At 41.8% G+C, this 10,571-nt stretch overlaps 1 long non-coding RNA gene across 1 annotated transcript; it reads right to left on the reverse strand.

Annotated features, from left to right (window-relative positions):
- Positions 1 to 1,108: 1,108 nt before the first annotated feature.
- On the reverse strand, positions 1,109 to 9,717 carry LOC139186146 (uncharacterized). The gene is made up of 2 exons (XR_011569649.1): positions 9,410 to 9,717; positions 1,109 to 1,324 (listed from the first exon to the last, which is right to left on the reverse strand). It is a non-coding gene; the product is annotated as an uncharacterized lncRNA (long non-coding RNA).
- Positions 9,718 to 10,571: the final 854 nt, after the last annotated feature.

Consider the following 10,571-nt stretch of genomic DNA (forward strand, 5'->3'; position numbering starts at 1 on the left):
AAGTTTAAGTGACTTGTCCAATATCTTGAATCTAAAATCCAGTGGCATTGCGGTTGATTCCCGGATTCCTCAGTGCACAGATTTGAGGAAAGGAATGAAATCACTCAATTTATATTGAGATGAATTTAAACTTCTTTTAAAGATTCAAATGTCATGGTGAGAATGTTGCTATTCTCTAGCACAATGAAAAAAATAATGGTTATTTGACTCCTATGGGCCTCAAAAAGTATAACATTTAGGAGAGCTTACTGTGTCTGTACATTGGAAAGATTATCTTCTCTGTGGAAAACCCAAGTTCAAGGCCTCCAGGTTTAATATGCTTATAGAAGATATAAATAAATTAGGAAAACCCTCTCATGAAAATAACTGGGTTTGCAAGGCTATCATTTTCAGTAAAGAGACCAAAACTGCCTTCCCCTATGCCCTTGACCTGAAGGGAGACATGTTTTCAGTAAGAAATGTAAATGTTTTGGTTTAATATTTATAAGAATATTAACCCTTTGTGTTATAGTAAAGAAAATCCAAATTATTTATCAGGACAAAATCATTTTCCTGTAATTCAATTAAAAAACATAATATATTGCAATCAACGGGGGTAAGGAAGTCTCCTGAATAGACGAACAGGGTGAACAAGATGAAACTTATGTGCCTATTTAAGACTATCCACCTAAACAGCATTTTCTTTGGCTTATTTTCTCATTTCTTTATAATGTTGCAAGACAGTGTAAGTTTCCTCAAAAATGACATTCACGCTCAAAAAATAGAATTTTAAATCAAAAAGTTGTCTTGAGGTTTTATTTTCAATTCTTCTTGTCAACACGTCTCCTTAATGTCGACTATATTTAGTGAAACTTCCTTTATAAGTGTGTAACGACCCTTTCGGCTGTTAATATTAACAGCTAAAGTTTGAGGTGTGATTGTAAATGACTTTTCACATGCCAAAAGTGTTTTATTTTTTTGAAGTGTCAAATACTTTTTAATTGCTGGCTCCACCCAATGGCTATAATCATCCCCAAAGCAAATTTTTAAAAAGTCATTTTAAGAAACATTATCTAAAGTAATTTAAAGTGTTTTAAAACTATAAATACTCCAATACATGCTAAGTATAGAAGATTTAAGTTGACAGAATATTTATTTAAAACATTTGAGTGTTTCTTTTTTGATTTCCTTAATTACTCTTCAGTCAGTCAGTTCAATCGCTCAGTCGTGTCCAACACTCTGTGACCCCATGGACGGCAGCACGCCAGTTTTCCCTGTCCATCACCAACTTCCGGAGCTTGCTCAAACTCATGTCCCTCTGATGGCTAAAAAAGCAGTTGATTTCCTAAAAGATATAGAAGAAAGAAATCTAAACAATCCATATATAAGTCTCGTGGCCACATAAAAAGGACTGTCCATGGTCATAATGTTACTAAAGTCATCAACCGTACCTCCAACTGGGGTTCTAGCTCAGGCTGAGGCCCCCTGTCCTGGAGAGATTCCTTTTTTGGTTGAATTTACCCAGCCAACAGCAAAATCAATGCTAAGACTGGAACAGCATAGGCTTTACTAAAAGGCCAAAGAATAGAGAAGTGAGAACCTAATTCACAAATCAACTTGTCAGCCCAATTTGGGTGGAGACACTAAATATAAAGGAGGATCAAGATAAAAAGGGGAAACACTGGAAAGAGTGAGCAGAATATTCAAGAGTATTTCAAGAACAGGTGTGTGTTTTGGACCCGGAACTGATGCATCTCTCCTTTTTCGTCCTTGTATGGACTTTTCTGGTTGTTGTCATGGCACTCATCAACTGTCATGGCACTTTGGGTATGTCGTTTAACTAATGTATCACAATGAGTGTATAATAAGACTAAGGTCTAAGCTATGGTTTTTCCAGTAATCGTGTATGGATGTGAGAGTTGGACAATAAAGAAGGCTGAGGACCAAAGAAATGATTTTTTTGAACTGTGGTGTTGAAGATTCTTGAGAGTCCCTTGGACTGCAAGGAGATCCAACCAGTCAATCCTAAAGGAGATCAACCTTGAATATTCATTGGAAGGACTGATGCTGAAGCTGAAGCTCCAATACTTTGGCACCAGATGCAAAGAGCCAACTCATTGGAAAAGACCCTGCTGCTGGGAAAGATTGAGGGTAGGAAGAGAAGGGGGTGACAGAGGATGAGATGGTTGGATGGCATCACTGACCCAATGGGCATTAGTTTGAGCAAATTCCAGGAGATGGTGAAGGACAGGGAAGCCTGACTTGCTGAAGTCCTGGCATGATCACGACTGAACAACAAACAACAATGTGAGGGAGAGGTATGGTTCTGGGGCAACTGCCTTGGTAACAATAACTACAGAGAGAAAAAAAACTGAACTTTAAAATTGTATTACAAATTGTGCCATCATGCATTTTCCGATGTACATCACTTCAGTGATTTTTCAGGAACTTCATTCACTAGATCTTTGTTTGACTGTTTCTCAGTCTCTCTCATTGCTACCACACACTGGAGGCAAAACTGTCTTTGTGAGAGGTGCAGTTTTTACCACACAGAACAGGGGGGTCAGCTGAGCAGGGCTTATGTCAAGCCCTAGCTTACTGACTCAGAGAGACAGGGCTGGAATTTAACCAAAAAGGAGGCTTCCCTTGTGACTCAGCTGGTAAATAATCCACCTGCAATGCCAGAGACTTGGGTTTGATCCTTGGGTTGCGAAGATCCCCTGGAGAAGGGAAAGGTTACCCACTCCAGTATTCTGGCCTAGAGAATTCCATAGACTTTATAATCCGTAGGGTCATAAAGAGACAGACACGACTGAGCGACTTTCTCTTCCTCGAAAAAGACTGTCTTTTACTCGAACGTCAGCAAACGGATTGATTTAGAAGGCTCAAATCCTAAAGTTCCTCCATAGAGAGAATAATATTGACATTTCTCATTGCACATAATCCTCCCAATAGCCCTGTCTTTTAAGTTCTGCTATGGTTCCCATGCTACAGAGAGAAGATACTGAGGAGCAAACAGCCAGTCAGGTTTAGGAAAGGCTTTGACTAGGCTTTGACTAAAAGCCTCTTTGGTTGCACGTTATTCTACTGCTTATACTTCCTTTCCAAATGCTGGAGAACTGATTTATAGGCAAGTAGAGAGGGTTCAGGGCAGTGATTCTCAGTTAGTTTATGAATAAGTAATGTTTTATGTATATGTGTATATATGTGTGTGCTTAGTCGCTCAGTCATGTCTGACTCTTTGTGACCCCATGGACTGTAGCCTGCCAGGCTCCTCTGTCCATGGGGATTCTCCAGGCAAGAATACTGGAGAGGGTTGCCATGTCCTCCTCCAGGGGATTTTCCCAACCCAGGGATTAAACCCAGGTCTCCCGCATTGCAGGCAGATTCTTTGCTGTCTGAGCCACCAGGAAAGCCCAAGAATACTGGAATGGGTAGCCTATCCCTTCTCCAAGGAAACTTCCTCACCCAGGAATTGAACCGGGGTCTCCTGTTGAGCTACAAAGGAAGCCCATAAACATATACGGGCCTCCCAGCTGGTGCTAGTGGTAAAGAACCTGCTTGTAGATGCAGGAGACATAAGAGATGTGGGTTCAATCCCTGGATTGGGAAGACCCCCTGGAGGAGGGCACGGCAACCCACTCCAGTATTCTTGCCTGTAGAATCCCATGTTCAGAGGTGTCTGGAAGGTTGCAGTCCATGGGGTCACAAAGAGTCGGACAGGGCTAAAATGACTTAGCACATATATATAGAGAGAGAGGAGAGGCAGAGAGAAAATAATATACCATGGTAGATTATATACAATGGTAGAAATATACAATGGTAGAAAATACCAACTTTTAAGAACAAATGTTTAAAAATATAAATATAAACATTGAAAAGACAGAAGGATTAACACTATGATTGCTTATTTAGAGAAGAGGATTTATTTTTCTGGTAAGTTTTCATACATGAAATCCCCTCTGTATGCATTTAGAACAACCTTCATTCATTTTAAGAGAAATTAATTGCTTTCCATTTCATTTTCACTTAAAGCTGGCCAGTTTCTTTCCTAATATTACACACTCATGCTTCATTATTTAAAAAGAAAAAAAAATGCTTTAAAGTTCATATTGAGAAAGGAATGAAAGGCTGAAGAGCTTGAACTTGATTTTCAGATTGCCCCTGGATTCAAGTCAACTATACCTCAGTTTTCTCTCCCATAAAATGGAAGTTTTGAAGATTAAATGAGAAGGTACAAATAAAGCACTTGAGATATGAAATGAACATTAAATTATAGCTCTTACATCAATAAAATGGCTTCAGTTGTCAAAAATTCACTCTAGAAATTCACTGGAATATTGAATCAGTTCTCTAGTGAATACAGCATTGATTGCCAGTTTCCTTAACTCTTCAAATGATAAGCTTTCCTTAAAGGTGAAGGATATTCCATGGGCTTCCCTTGTGGCTCAGATGGTAAAGAATCTGCCTGCAATGTGGAAGAGCCAAGTTCAATCCGAGTCAGGAAGATCCTCTGGAGAACGGAATGGCAACCCATTCCCGTATTTTTGCCTGGAGAATCTGCATGAACAGAGGAACCTGGCAGGCTACAGTCCATGGGGTTGCAAAGAGTCGGACATGACTGAGTGACTAACACTTTCAAAGGTGAAGGATATTCCATAGGTACAAATGCCCCATGCCTTTTAATCTTAAAACTATACTCCAAGTCACTCAGGAATCACTTCATTTAGGCATTTGAAAAACTCAAATCAGCATAACACAGCCTTATAATGTTCCCTGCTGCTGCTGCTACTAAGTCGCTTCAGTCGTGTCCGACTCTGTGCGACCCCATAGATGGCAGCCCACCAGGCTCCCCCGTCCCTGGGATTCTCCAGGCAAGAACACTGGAGTGGGTTGCCATTTCCTTCTCCAATGCATGAAAGTGAAAAGTGAAAGTGAAGTCGTTCAGTTGTGTCCAACTCTTAGCGACCTCATGAACTACAGCCTACCAGGCTCCTCCGTCCATGGGATTTTCCAGGCAAGAGTACTGGAGTGAGTTGCCATTGCCTTCTCTGACAATGTTCCCAGTGTGACCCTCTAAAAGATTTACTGGTCAACAGACAATAGAATCATGAAAAACATTTTACTTTATCTGCATCATGAAGTCTGGCTTTCTTGAAAGTATGAAAATTAAAAGCCTTTATAGTTAAGTATTTTTCCTCCAAAATCCCTAGCTTCATGCAGGCTAGATTAAGGATGATATGGTTGAACAATTAAATGCCCAGGATTTCGAGAGTAAAGCTGTATTGCCCCAGGAGCAATCTCAAAGTAGCAGCTAGCAATTAGCCATTCAGAGCAAAGGGCTATTTGACTATTTATAACCCCTGACCGTCCACTGCCTTCAGGGGCCCATGTCTCCTTCATATTAAGGAATGAAGATATGGCAGATTCCATTCCTAGGAGCTATAGAATCTGGGTGGAGCTTGGCATTGATACTGTTGCTCAGCTGGTCTTGTTTCCTATGCAGCAGGAACTCTGTGACTTAAGGATGGAGACTTTCACTTACAGTTAAGGTATGTGACATCTGCATGTGTCCACTGGGCCATCTGATTCACACAAACTTGAGCAAATTTGTGTTTGTTTTTAGGTAAGTCAGTGATAAAGGCAGTATTTCAGGTGCCTACCCAAATTTCAGAGACCATAGGTATGGTGGTATAACATTTACACAGTAGATATCTATAAAATCTCTATAGATTATATAGATACAAAATATCTATATAATACCTATATATTATCTTGTCTACTAGAGCAGGGACTTCTGACTCATGTAGCAATACTGAGAATATAGTCAAGTCCTCAGTAAATATCTATTAACTGATTGAGCAAAGAAATGAATAAGATAAAACCTTGAAATTAGTGACTTGGGCAGGAAAAAGGAAAAGAACACCAGGGTATAGGTGGAAAGGAAGAAAGAACCAGGTACTTACAAGATTGGTATGACAACGCATTGTCACATGCATACATGCTCAGTCATGTCCAACTCTTTGCAACCCCATAGACTGTAGCCTGCCAGGTTCCTCTCCATGGAATTTTCCAGGCAAAAATACTGGAGTGGGTTGTCATTTCCGGCTCCAGGGAATCTTCCCCACCCAGGGATGGAACCCACATCTCTTGCCTCCCCTGCATTGGCAAGCAAATTCTTTATCACGGGCTCCATCTGGGAAGTCACTATGACAATGCATTAAGTGAAAGTCACTCAGACGTGTCCTACTCTTTGCAACCTCTTGGACTAGTCCATGGAATTCTACAGGCCAGAATACTGGAGTGGGTAGCCACACTCTCCTCCAGGGGATCTTCCCAACCCCAGGGATCGAACCCAGGTCTGCCAGCAGTGTTTTAAAATATATTCTAATATTGTGTAAAATCGTGTCACATACCCCACCCGTGGTAAATCTAATGATATAAATGCAAACATTCTGCTGCAGTTGAAAAAAAAATGTTTCAAGTGTCCTTTCTTTCAGCAAACTCATTGTTAAAGAGGAAGAAACCAAGCTGACATGTGCTGTGGGCTGTTCTAGAACTCTGCACAAATTGTTCTGAGAGAACCCAGGAAGTTTGGGGAAAACCGGGCCAGAAGCACAACTCTGGGCACGAGAGAGAACAAGGAGAAGCTTTCCCAGCGGAGGCCGGGATGCAGGCCATCACTGTGGTAGTGAAGACTCCCAACAGAGGAGTCCAGCCGGGGGCTGCCCAGCTGCTTCACCCTACATAGACCTGCATCAGCCTGGATGAGGGCCATCTTTGTGCCATCGTCTGTCCCCAGGTGAGGGAGGATGGGTTGGGAGGAATTCACCTGCTAGAAAAGCCTCCTTTTCTAACTCATCTTCCTGGAAAGTGAAAGTCACTCAGTCATGTCTGAATTATTGTGACCCCCATGGACTATACAGTGAATTCTCCAGGCCAGAATACTGGAGTAGCCGTTCCCTTGTCCAGGGGATCTTCCCAACCCAGGGATCAAACCCAGGTCTCCCACATTGCAGGTGGATTCTTTACCAGCTGAGCCACCATCTTCCTGGAGGGGCATCTTTATTCTAATTTGCACAGACACCATCATGCAGCTTGATTAGAGCCATACACTGTGAAAATGTGTGTGTGCTCAGTCATTTCCAACTCTTTGAAACCCCATGGATTGTAGCCAGCCAGGGATTTCCCAGGAAAGAATACTGGAGTGGGTTGCCATTTTCTCCTCCAGGGGATCTCCCCAACCCAGAGATTGAACCCGGGTCTCCCGCATCTTCTGCGTTGGCAGGTGGATTCTTTATCATTTGTGCCATGATGATGAGTCTAATTGCTCACCAAGTGGGTTTCAATTCCTTCTTCTTTCCCAACTTTCTCTCCCATTGTTATAAATACAGAGATGCATTGCTGGGGTGGGGGGAGCTCGAATCTTGTCTCTATTCAGTATTCTTCCAATTTACCCTCTGCTACAGAGAAAATAATATCCCCCAAGATATCTACATATCTACATTCCCCAAAATCTGTGAATACGTGTTACATGACAAAAGGGAATTAATGGTTATAGATAAAATTAATGTTAACTGGTTGACCTTAAAATAGAGAGTATCTTGGAATATTTAGGAGAGTCTCACGTTATCACAAGATTCCTTAAAAGTGGAAGAGGGAGACAAGAGAGGAGGTCGGAATGATGTGATGTGAAGAGGACTGGATACATCTTCACTGGAGGAAGGGACCCCCAGCCGAGGGTGTTAGGCAGCCTTCTTCTAGAAGCTGGGAAAGGGTAGGCAGCGGATTGTTCCCTCAGTCTCCAGGAGGAACACGGAGACTCTAATTGATCCCTTCCTGGTAGCCCAGTGAGACCCAGGTCAGACCTCTGCTTAGGAGAACTTAAAGATAATATACGTGCATTGGTTTAAGCCACTACGTTTGTGGCGATTTGTAACAGCAGCAAAAGGAAACCAACACACTTTCTCTCTGACCCCAAAGACATCCCTGTTTTGCCTCTTTTTGTTTCCAGGTTCCACATCTCTTACTGTTCCTTTGCAATTTCTTGTTAGCATCTCTCGAATATCTCTAAAATATTGTTCTTTCCCAGGTTACACAGTTACTTCTCTTTTCCTGCTCTTCAGGAATCACAAATTTGCTGAACATGGCCCAGATTCAGCCTGTAGCTATGTTTCCATTGGCCTCGCAGTGTTTTTTTCAGGAGCCAAATTGAAATGTTCTTAGGTAAGTAAGACATGTGTCCTCTAGTTTTTCATAACTCACCCTACTCCATATTGTATTTCACCCAGCCTACTTCCCCAGCTTAAACTAAGGAAAATCCTTTAAGGTTTTGAGTTGAAGCCCTCGTCTCCTAAAATATAAATAGATAATGAGATGTTGAGATGTTATATACTGGGCTTCCCAAGTGGTGCTAGTGGTAAAGAACCCATCTGCCTGCCAATGCTGGAGACATAAGAGATGCGGGTTTGATTCCTGGGTTGGGAAGATGCCCTAGAGGAGAGCATGGCAACCCTCTCCAGTATTCTTGCCTAGAGAACCCCATGGACAGAGAAGCCTGGTGAGTTGTGGTCCATAGGGTTGCAAAGAGTTGGACATAACTGAAGTGACTTAGCACACATGCAAGATGTTATATTAAAAAGAATTCTTGAGTCAAATAGGTTTAGGAAATGCCAGGATTGATAAAAGTAGGTTGTTATATGACAGAAGTTGACAGCCTTAATTATGCTAATTATCATATATCATATAATATAGGATGTAGATGCAAATGGCATGTGACATCTCCCCAACTTATGTCCCCATAGAACCTTAGCGAGGACAGCGTCTTATAGGTGGGGTGCTCCAAGTAAGCCGTTGAACAACATGTGTTGTTCAATACACTCTTTTCATTACCGCAACTATCATGCATATTTTTATGTTGCTGCTGCTGCTACTGCTAAATCACTTCAGTCGTGTCCGACTCTGTGTGACCCCATAGACGGCAGCTCACCAGGCTCCCCCGTCCCTGGGATTCTCCAGGCAAGAACACTGGAGTGGGTTGCCATTTCCTTCAATGCATGAAAGTGAAAAGTGAAATAAAGTCGCTCAGTCGTGTCCGACCCTCAGCGACCCTGTGGACCGCAGCCTTCCAAGCTCCTCCATCCATGGGATTTTCAAGGCAGGAGCACTGGAGTGGGGTGCCATCGCCTTCTCCGATCTTTATGTTAATGGCTTCCAAAAGCTATAAACATAATAAATCAGACACATACAAAGCACACACTGCATGTTACATACTGTTCTAAGCGCTTTCACACATATAAGCCAATACATGATTCTGAATGATAAGAGGCACTATTCTAATCCCAATTTTACAAGTAAAGTAACTAAGATCTAGTGAACTTATCATGTGCCCAATGTCACACGCTAAGAAGGTTACAAAGCTGTAACCCACCTTGTTTCCGAGTCTGCACTGAACCATCTACTTCGAGCACTCACTCTGCTCTTGAACTGGAGGTGTGGGTTCCATATAAGAAAGTACTTTCTACCAGAAGTAGCTGAAAATATAACAAGTCATCTCAGATAAGATTAAATTCACTGTCTCAAAAAGAGGTTTGGAGGACTTCTTAAAAGGGAATTTTCTGGGAGGCACTAGTATTGAAGACATCTAACCATAAGATCTCTCTAAATATGAGATTCTAAAAGGATAAGAGAATCTATATTGAGTGGAAAGGCGACACGAGCAAAGGTAAGGAATGTTGTTTGAAGCAGACCAGCCTGGCTGTTATGAAAAACTTCACGAAGAATGGTTGCCAAGTAACGTTTCAAATATAAACTGGAATCAGATTGCAGGAAGCCTTGAATGTCAGCAAAAGAGGGATTTGACCTCAATCCTTTGATATGGAGTGCTGAAAAGCATTGCATCAGGAAAGTGACGAAGGTTTTAAACATACACACACACACACGCACGCACATACACACACGTACATAGTGACAAGAAGGAAATGAATCAATTGTCTTGATCTGCTGAGTGGTGACTCCGGTCAGGCCTCTTTGGCATGCTCTATTCCTTCCCTTCCCACTAGGTGGCACCAGAACTCAAAATCAGGTCACCAGAAAAGGCTGTCCCTCTGTTCTTTTTTGTAGGATGACTTTGTATAAGGAAAATTGATGTGATGTGAACATACCAAAAAATATTTTTATAGCCAATTCTTAATTTGCCTTTTCCTTCACCCTGGGGTGTATTTCCCAATAGTTAACAATTTTCAGCTTAACTGACTGTAACATTCTAAAGAACAGCTTCTGGGGACCCTGCCAGTTTAGAGCACTAGCGTAGACCAAGTACTGCATCCTGAAGAAATAGCTAACAGCCAGCTGGAAGCTGATACAGTGGAAATTATTCCACTCTTGATGCAATAAGGGGGACCATGGAGGATTTTCAGCAAGCTGGTTGAATTACCTCCTAGAACTGAACTCTAGTTAGAGGATGGAAAGGGGGTGCAAGCCTGAGCTAACTCATTACCTAATTCTTCAGGAAAGAAATAGCGTCCAGAACATTGTCCCTCCTTCCTTTCTGAATGCCTTTTCTTGGTACAAACTATTTTACACGAAAGACA

The sequence above is a fragment of the Bos indicus genome, chromosome 12 (genome assembly GCF_029378745.1).
Source record: "Bos indicus isolate NIAB-ARS_2022 breed Sahiwal x Tharparkar chromosome 12, NIAB-ARS_B.indTharparkar_mat_pri_1.0, whole genome shotgun sequence".
In the NCBI taxonomy this organism is placed as follows: Eukaryota; Metazoa; Chordata; class Mammalia; order Artiodactyla; family Bovidae; genus Bos; species Bos indicus.